Source organism: Symphalangus syndactylus, chromosome 9 (genome assembly GCF_028878055.3).
Source record: "Symphalangus syndactylus isolate Jambi chromosome 9, NHGRI_mSymSyn1-v2.1_pri, whole genome shotgun sequence".
Classification (NCBI taxonomy): domain Eukaryota; kingdom Metazoa; phylum Chordata; class Mammalia; order Primates; family Hylobatidae; genus Symphalangus; species Symphalangus syndactylus.
The window spans coordinates 116,896,059-116,906,800 of record NC_072431.2 but is presented as its reverse complement, the minus strand read 5'-3'; the positions used below and the strand labels follow the sequence as shown (position 1 = coordinate 116,906,800).

Here is a 10,742-nt window from a genome sequence, read left to right as displayed (position 1 = left end):
TCGCCATGTTGGCCAGGCTGGTCTTGAATTCCTGGCCTCAAGCAATCCTCCCACCTTGGCCTCCCAAAGTGCTGAGATTACAGGTGTCAGCAACTGCACCTGGCCATCTTATATTTATAGATTTCTATTAATTGAATATTGACCTGTATGCAGTTATCATTCAATATTCCTCATCCACTTATTCTCTATCAATTCCTTTGTTGTTTCTATAATTCCTAAATTAAGGAAGCTTTTTTATATAGAGCAGTGGTTCTCTGGTTGCATGTTAGAATCAGTTGGGGAGGGTTTAAAAATTACCAATGCCTGTGCCAGAATTCTGATTTAATTCATCTAGGGTGGGGACTATACAGCTAATATATTTTTGTCAATGATCCCAGTGATTGTAATGTGTATACATGGTTCCACTGTTATAAAGGTATTCTCGGACAAGGAAGCCTTAATATGAGTCTTAGAGTAAACAGAACACAAAAAATTATAGCATTAGGCCTTAAATTGTCTTATTTTTATCTATGTGCTTTCTAAGTTTCAGTTGTATTTGATAACTTCCAAGACATTAAATCTTTGGTTATACATAGAACACCTTAGATTCAACTAGCTATGTTTCTTCTACAACAGAGATTGTACATGAGCCAGGATGAGACAAAGAAAATTTGTCATTAACGAGTTTAGTATTTATAGGGAAAAACGATAAAGCTAAATTATATTAGTGGGGAGGGTAAAAATAAAGATTTTCAAGGAATCAGTTCTCACTTGAATAACAAGAGAGGCAGGATATTGGAATGGAGGGTTAAAATATATGGAAGAATCTAAGTAATATAACAATGATAAGAAAACAAGATGATTAATAAATATCAGAACAAATTCAACCTTAATCACAAACATACTTACAATTCACTGTAATGCAGATTTAGGTGCAGCTTAATGTCTGATTTAATACCACAGATGTAAATCTCAGGCTCACAGAAAACACAGATGATTCTCCTTGAAAAACCCACTGGACTTTCTCGTACCTCTTTAAAAATTAACATTCCAATTGTAGATCTAAAAGAATCTATGTGTTAGAACATGTTAGATATTCATGTTTATTTAAACTTAAAGACTTCCACATGGTGGCAGTAAGTAGCTGTTCTATTCAAGGGAAAGAACTGGCACCTGCTCTGCATCTCCATGCATTGAAAATCTCTACTATAATGTGCTAGGGAATTCAGAATCATTGTGAAAAACCCATCTTTAAGTTGCCCTCTGAGACCCATGTATTGGAACACACATGTTACAACTCCAATGATATGGCAAGACCGAGAACATCTGGCATCCACACTGAGGAAAGACATCAAGACTCATGGGCTTTCTGGCTCTGCCTACCTTTCCAGTAGTGTTACTTGCAAATTCCATGAATAGCACAGTACAATAATTACAGTGCCTTGCCTTATCTTTATGCCTCTCGTTAAGTTTTCTCCAGGTCAAGAACATCTTTTATTCCTTTCTTCACATAACTAAATTCTGCTCTTCATTTAGGATGACTGTAAGGAATCTATTAATATTTCTGTTTCGATGGCAAAAGCTGCAGTTACTTTTGCATCAATCTAATATTTCAATCAGGTATTCTTCATATGACTGTCTGCCTGATCATACACTTAACACTACCCTAATTCTTTTTACCCAGTATTTTAATAATTTTATTCTCTGTTATACTATACTAGATTGACTAAGATCCTTCATCTCAGAAATGTCTCATCACCCATCACAGTTTTGACTCAAAACTGCCCAATTTACCAGACTTAATTTACATTTGGTTTTCCCTATCATATAGTTTAACAGCATACAATGATTGCTTTCATTATGACATTTCTAACAATTATAATTTTATAATTTTTATGTCATCACTTCTTTAATGTCTCTCTACAGACAGAATCTAGCCTTTGTGATGGTGAATACCATATCTGTTTTATTCTTTGGTCTATTATTAACCCCATCACAGTTTCTAAAACATAGTAAACATAAATTTGCTATATGTGAGGTATTACTTTTGAAAAATAATTCAATGAATGAATAAATAAGAAAATATGAATTAAGGGATCAATAGGCAATATAAAGTTGAAATGATTATCTGACAATTCAATAAAATAATTATAAATTACTTCAAGTAATTGATAAGGTTTATTTCAGAATCAAATAGACCCTTCTTTTCTGCCTCTTACACTTTAATTATCTTTTATTAAGTACATCCATCACGATTTTCTTGGATCCCTAGGGAATTTACAAGTCCCTGAAGATCCTGCCTATTTTAGTGAAATACAAGTGATCAACAGTTTGTTTAATTAGTTTTCCCTGGGCCTGATCCTATCATATCTAAAATTCAGTTCACTGCCTTCAACAAAAGATTACTTAAACATGAAAACAGATAAATTGACAGTCATTTTATGTAGATATCTACATTCTTATCTTCACTTGGCTAAGCAGAATACATAGGCTACATTTCTTGATGCTATGAATTGCATGTTTGTGTCATCTTCAAAATTCAAATTTAAACTTAATCCCCAGTGCAACGTGTTAAGATATGGGGGATTTAGGAAGTGATTAGGTTATGAGGGCTCAACTTTCATGGATGGAATTAGCACTCTTATAAACAGGTTTGAGAGAATGAGTTCAGGCCCTTCTGCCCCTCTGCCTTCTGCCATGTGAGGACACAACTAAAAGGCACTCTTTTGCAAGGCATAAGGCCTCCCAGCTAAAAGGCCTTCACCAGAAACTGAATCTGCCAGAACTGTGACCATGGACTTTCACCCTTCAAAACTCATAGTTTCTGTTATTTATAAGCTACCCAGTCTCAAGTATTTCGTATGATTGTATAAACAGACTAAGACAGAAATTAGTACCGAGAAGTGGTGTGTTTCTCAGGCTGGGGTTGCTATCTCAGGCTGGCGTTGCTAGAGAAAAAAAAAAAAGAGAGAGAGAGAAGTGGCGTGCTTCTGTGACAAATACCATTTGGAAGTGACTCTGGAACTGGGTAATGGATAGAGGCTGTACCCTAAAGTGCTCTTCTGGTGATAGCTTAGAAGAAGAGGAGAAGTGTAGAGAAAGCTTGAATCTTCATAGAGATTACTTAAGTGGTCATGATTATGTTGGTAGAAATGTGGACATGAGAGCTAGTTCTGGTAAGGTCTACAATGGAAATGAAAAACGATGTATTAGAAACTGAAAGAAAGGCTACCCTTGTTATAAAATGGCAAGGAATTCAGCTGAATTATGTCTGTGTCCTAGTGCTTTGTGGAAGACAGAACCTGCAGCAATGAGCTAGGATATTTGATGGAAGAAATATCTAAGCAAAATGTGGAAGGAGCTGCATGGCTAATCTTGGCTGCTTATAGCAAAATGTAGCAGGAGAGAAATAATTTAAAGATGGAATTTATAATTAAAAAAAAGTTAAAGATTTGAAAAAGTGTCAGCCTGGCCGGATTGTAAAAAAATTAAAAAGTGTGTTAGGGAGAAGACACTGAGGGTGTGGCCAAGTGAATATTTGATAATGACATTAGTATGAATAGAAGGAAGCCAGATGCTATTTAGCAAGACAATGAAAGAATGACCCTAAAGGCATTTCAGATATCTTTGAGGCTGTCATTCTCATCACAGGCCCAGAGTGCTAGGCCCTTGAGGGCAGGATAGTTTTATGAGAGAGGCTCATGGTACCCATGGGACCTCAGAGGTCACTGCCTAGCATGGCCTCAAGGTTCTGCTCCATACTTTCTGGCACAGCACTCCTTGGCCTCTCCAGCTGCGGTGCAGATGGCCCCAGGTGGTAAACCTTGGAGACGTCCATGTGCTGCTAACTCTGCATGCACACAGAGTGTATGAACTATGAAAGCATGGCTGCCTCCACCTGGATTTTAAAAGATGCCTTGAAGAGCTTTGGGGACCAGGCAGAGAAATGCTGCAGAAAACTCCCAGTAAGGTGACACCATGGGGCTAAGACCACTGAAGAGAGTCCCCACAAGAGAAAAGCCTTTTGGAGATGTGCGGGTGAGGCTACCTCAAAGAACCCATAATTATAGAGCCACCAGCGTGCAATGCCAGCCCAGAAGAGCCCACATCTACCCAACTCCAATCCATGAGAGCTGCTGTTGTGCTATGCTTAGCAAAGCGGCGAAGGTAACTCCCCCAACCCCATGGCCTTGGGGACTCAACCCCTACCCCAGTGTATTCAGGGAGTGGGACATGGATTTAAAGAAGATTATTTTTAAGCCTGAAGATTTAATGTTATTTGCCTTGTTTGGTTTTGACCTTATTTGGAACCTGTTTCTCCTTTCTTTCTTATTTTTCCCTTTAGAATAGGAATGCTTATCCTATGCCTATCTCACACTGTATTTGGGAAGCACAAAACTTACTTATAGGTTCACAACTGGGGAAGAATTTTCCTCAGGATAAATCTACATTGAGACTCACCCATATCAGATTTAGATAATATTTAGATGAGATTTTAATTTTTTTAGTTGATGCTGTAAAGAGTTAAGATTTGGGGGACTATTATAATGAAATGTATATATTCTGTATGTGAGAAAGACATGAATTTGAGGGGCCATGGGCAGAAAATGCACTGAGTCAGATGAAGGAAAGTTAGAAGGAATTTGAAAGGAATATGAGTAATGGTGACATAGCTATGACAGCATTCTCTCCCACTTCCACCCTGCTGAAAAGTATAATAATCAGACACTCAGTTCAAAAGAAATGGTGAGAAACCAATATTGTAATTCCTAGCAACAAGTCATCTGATTGGGAGTTGGGGGAAGGTTTGAAGGAGCAAGTTGAGAACTTTCAAACTCTGATATCATGAGCCAGATGATCCTAAGAACAGCCTAGAGAAAGGAAAGAAGAAAGCAAGAGGGCTAGTGTATACATAAGGCTTCCACACAGATGAAACAACACAGATTTGCAATTGGAAAAACTTCAAATTTCACTCTTTTATTGTTTGTGCAAATTTAGAAAAAAAAATCTTCCAGGCCCCAACTTTCTCTTTGATAATCTAAGAATAATAGCATTACCCAGTGTTTTTGTGAATATAGTATGAACGTAGCGGGACCTTGATAAATATTCAATTTCCTTTCTCTTCCATATAAGGTAAAAGCCATAGCTTTGAGTTTGTTAGTATTCATTACAAAACAGAACTGAATATACAGACTTAGTTTTCCATAATTACCTGTGACTGACTTTCATTGAGAAAGCATACTTACTAGATGTTTAAATAGTAAGTAGATTTCTTTGGCAGCCTGGTGGGATCTTGTATGAGTGCTGGCAATAATAACATATGACTATTTCTCTCAAAGCATATTGATGGTGTTTTAAAATACCAGGGATCTATTGTAACACCTCAACTGAATATTGCAACAGGTTAGACTTTTCACTGAGAACTTATCCTGAGCACACGCATTACCTATTTCGGAAACAAAGAAACCTGTGATGCTGCATTCCATATCACAGTTGTTGATATACAGCTTCTTACACAAAGTGCTCTAGATGGAAGCCAATTGAGGTTAAGAATATAGGACACTCAAGGTAATCTGCAGAAAAGAAGCTTTTACAATAAAGGGAGAGTAGCTGATCTTAACACTAAAAAAAGATGGAAACAATAATGAAGGACAAAGTGAGAAGGCAGAATTCAATACACCCTCTCCACTCTAACAGAGAAAGCACCTACAATAAAATACTTCCATGTCTGGTAGTTTAAACTTAATACGGTATTTTTTCTCAGTTTACAAAATATTTCTTATAACTTACATATCCTTCAACAATTCAGAATGATCTCAAAATGAAATAAGTTGTTTAAGAAGGAATATAGCAGCAACCAAACTATTAAACTACCTTGTAAGCCTGTATTTTGTGGTGATAATCATATTAAAATTCCAAGGATTTGCTGGGGAATTAATGTTTAAATGTTTTTAAAAGTAAGCCCCATTCCTGGTTATACATTCCATTTCTATAGCTCTCAGTTTCTTAGACATCCTACAACTTAGTAACACAGATGATTCTAATGTAAAGTCAACTCTTGGACATCTCTGATTTAGTTTGTTTTATCATTTTCAATTATCATAGAGGAAACATTTGGAAAAAATAATTAAATTGATTAGAGAATAGAAGTTTCAGGCTATTGTTCATGTCCTTGGAAGTAAACTTGAGTATATAGGGCTAGCCTGTGGGAAACTATGTAGGCAACAAGTCATATTAAAATCATGTGATTGGAGAATGGGAGGAAGTCTGAAGTCAAATTTGCACTCTTTAGAATTTTGCTTACAATATATTGTAAGACAACAACAACAAAACAACAATAAGCAAATGAGAAAACTCAAGTTATTTAAGCTCAAATATACAAATGCCACTTACATGAACACTTGAATCATTTCACGGTTTTATGTCCTGATATTTCCACTTACTTTCACTCTTCCCTTATCTATAGCTACTGCCATATTTCAGACCTATGATACATTTTACCTGTGCTGCTGAAGTATTCAAATTGATTCTCATTGTTTTCATTCTCCCCATCTCTATTCTATTCTCCACAGTGAATCCAAAATGACTATTCCCAAACATCCAATCTGCCATCTTCAAATTCCTAAGCACATCATACAACTGTGTTCTGACCTCTGCTTATCTCTTGACTATGCCTCTTGTCATAGTCACATGTACATTCCACACTTACTGAATATGTACAGTCTTCAGAACACACCTGATGTAGATTATGTTTTTAACCCCAGTGCCGCCACATTCATGCTACTTCCTCTTTCGGGCCTTTCGCTACCATCTGTACCTTCCCTACCTATGGTCTAGTTTACCTTTATTTTTATGAATGGAAGCAGCTATAAGATATTCAGAGAGTTTAGGAGAGTCTTGTTGTACTAAAGCTATTCACTGAGTTCTATTTGCTCAAGGAAAAGCACACTTTAGAGATGCTCTTTTTGAGTCATTATGGTATCAAGTTGGTATTGTTATTGCATGAATCAATGAAGAATAGTCTGATAATGGAAACACTCAATGGGGATATTTGCATAAATGCTCTGTTTTGTTATATTGATGTGAAAAATTCTGATCCTCTTTCATTAAGGTTATTTTTGTAGAGCACTGTGAATCTCACACACACACACAGACACACACACGCACACACACACAAATCCATTTCTGTCTACATTCAAATTTTACTGCATCTCAAGAGCCTAGGAAATTTTAGTGTGGGAAAAGAGCTGTAGAGAACCAGAGCTAGTAGCTGTCGCAATTACAAAATGATCAGAACATGTCCACATTATCAACCTAACTTGCCCTCTGCAACCCCATTTTGGGGTTAAAATAGAATTTAAAGAGTCTGAATATTTTGACATGATAGAGGGTTAATCTTTCAGGAAATAAAACTTGAAAACCTGTTCAATGTCTTCATGATGTCATAGAAACACAATAAAAGAAGCAACATATTTGTAGGGTAGATGCTTAGTTTTGAATACTAACTTCAAATCAGACACTTAGAAGTTATACGATATTTTAACAAGCAATTTAATTTCTCTGAACTTTATTTTATGCATCTGTATATAATAAAATTTACTTCACCAAGTTAGCTACAAAGTCAATGAGAGAGCATATAGGAATGCATTTTGTATACTATAATACCATTCAGGATATAGGCGTGGGGAAGGACTTCATGTCTAAAACACCAAAAGCAATGGCAACAAAAGCCAAAATCGACAAATGGGATCTCATTAAACTAAAGAGCTTCTGCACAGCAAAAGAAACTATCATCAGAGTGAACAGGCAACCTACACAATGGGAGAAAATTTTTGCAACCTACTCATCTGACAAAGGGCTAATATCCAGAATCTACAATGAACTCAAACAAATTTACAAGAAAAAAACAAACAACCCCATCAAAAAGTGGGCAGAGGACATGAACAGACACTTCTCAAAAGAAGACATTTCTGCAGCCAAAAAACACATGAAGAAATGCTCCTCATCACTGGCCATCAGAGAAATGCAAATCAAAACCACAGTGAGATACCATCTCACACCAGTTAGAATGGCCATCATTAAAAAATCAGGAAACAACAGGTGCTGGAGAGGATGTGGAGAAATAGGAACACTTTTACACTGTTGGTGGGACTGTAAACTAGTTCAACCATTGTGGAAGTCAGTGTGGCGATTCCTCAGGGATCTAGAACTAGAAATACCATTTGACCCAGCCATCCCATTACTGGGTATATACCCAAAGGACTATAAATCATGCTGCTATAAAGACACATGCACACGTATGTTTATTGCGGCACTATTCACAATAGCAAAGAGTTGGAACCAACCCAAATGTCCAACAACGATAGACTGGATTAAGAAAATGTGGCACATATACACCATGGAATACTATGCAGCCATAAAAAATGATGAGTTCGTGTCCTTTGTAGGGACATGGATGAAACTGGAAAACATCATTCTCAGTAAACTATCGCAAGGACAAAAAACCAAACACCGCATGTTCTCACTCATAGGTGGGAATTGAACAATGAGAACTCATGGACACAGGAAGGGGAACATCACGCTCCGGGGACTGTTGTGGGGTGGGGGGAGGGGGGAGGGACAGCATTAGGAGATACACCTAATGCTAAATGACGAGTTAATGGGTGCAGGAAATCAACATGGCACATGGATACATATGTAACAAACCTGCACATTGTGCACATGTACCCTAAAACCCTAAAGTATAATAAAAAAAAAAAAAAAAAAAACTGAAGAGATTGCACATTAATCACAAAGAGATTATGTTAATATAAAATTCATAATTATCACACATTGTAAGATAATTTTATAATTAATATGACCATGGCCAATTATTATCATATTCTGGGTTGTGATTCTTGCATTTTCAATCACGAAAAATCCATTACAATAATATCAAAAATTATTGTGGATAAACTCCCATAATATCATTGATAAAGAAAAAGCATAATGGCAAAGAGTATTAGGATAGTGCAAACGTAATTGTGGTTTTTTGCATTGTTGAGATTTGCTGTTTGTTTGATATTGGAATATATTCTTAAATGAATGTAGGTTATACATCATTTAAATGTTCATTTCTCAATTTATAATTTTTTGCTAATGACATTACTTGTTATTTATCTTATATTTATTTAGACTATAGAAATGATGTTAGACAAAAAGCAAATTCGAGCAATTTTGTTATTCGGGTTCAAAATGTGCCGTAAAGCAGCAGAGACAACTCTCAAAACATCAGCAACACATTTGGCGCAGGAACTGCTAATGAATGTACAGTGGAGTGGTGGTTCAAGAAGTTTTGCAAAGGAAACAAGAGGCTTGAAGATGAAGAGTGTAGTGGCCAGCCATTGGAAGTAGACAACGACAAATTGAGAGGAATCATTGAAGCTGATCCTCTTACAACTACAGGAGAAGTTTCCAAAGAACTCAACATCAATCATTCTATAGTAGCTCGGCATTTGAAGCAGATTGGAAAGGTGAAAAAGCTTGATAAGTGCCTCATGAACAGAGCAAAAATTTTAAAAAATTGTTGTTTTGAAGTGACGTCTTCTCTTATTCTACACAACAATGAACCATTGCTGGATCAAATTATGACATGTGATGAAAAGTGGATTTTATATGACAACCTGCAAAAACCAGCTCAGTGGTTGGATGGAGAAGAAGCTTCAAAGCACGTCCCAAAGCTGAACTTGCACCAACAAAAGCTCATGGTCACAATTTGGTGGTCTGCTGCCAGCCTGATCCACTACAGCTTTCTGAATCCCAGCGAAACCATTATGTCTGAGAAATATGCTCAGTAAATCGATGAGATGTGCCAAAAACTGCAAGGCCTGTAGCCGGCATTGGTCAACCAAAAGGATCCAATTCTTCTCTACCACAATGCCTGATCACATGTCATATAACCAACCCTTCAAAAGTTGAATAAATTGGGCTACAAAATTGCCTTATCTGCCATATTCACCTGACCTCTCACCAACCAACTACCACTTCTTCAGGCATTTCGACAATTTTTTGCAGGGAAATTGTTTCTACAACCAGCAGGATGCAGAAAATGCTTTCCAAGAGTTCACTGAATCCCAAAACATGGATTTTTATGCCATGGGAGTAAGCAAACTTATTTCTTGTTGGCAAAAATGTGTTGATTGTAATGGTGTCTATTTTGATTAATATAGATGTGTTTGAGCCTAGCTAGAACGATTTAAAATTCACAATCCAAAACCACAATTATTTTTGTATCAACCTAATACTATAGATTTAACAATATTAAATTACAAAACCTTTTAATTCAAAATAACATGCATATATATTTTGGGTGAACAGTAAAACAGTATATATATATATATATATATATATATATATATATATGACATATATACTGATCATATGTATACACACGCATGAGTGTGTGTTTGTGTAAGCTCCATGCTTGATGGGATGGAATAGATCTGTGAGCAACAAAGCCACAGTTACTCAGGAATTCTTGACTTAAAAGTCAGCAGCATCAGTGCTAGATGAATGCCATATATACATGAATAGAATCCAAAAACCTATCAGCCTAACTCCAAATTTTAATAACTTCCTCAGTGTTCTCCCAGCACTTAGTAATAGGGCCAGTATTGCTTGAATACTATCATTTTTTCATCGATTATTTAAGTTTCTTGTCTGTTCACAGATATAGTATTTGAATATTCCAAATTCCTCAATAAAATTAAATTATTTTTGTTAGC

General features: G+C 36.3%; 1 pseudogene; it reads left to right on the top strand.

Moving 5' to 3' along the window:
* The first annotated feature begins 6,561 nt into the window (after positions 1 to 6,561).
* Positions 6,562 to 10,182, top strand: LOC129490763 (histone-lysine N-methyltransferase SETMAR-like; annotated as a pseudogene).
* The last annotated feature ends 560 nt before the right edge of the window (positions 10,183 to 10,742 follow it).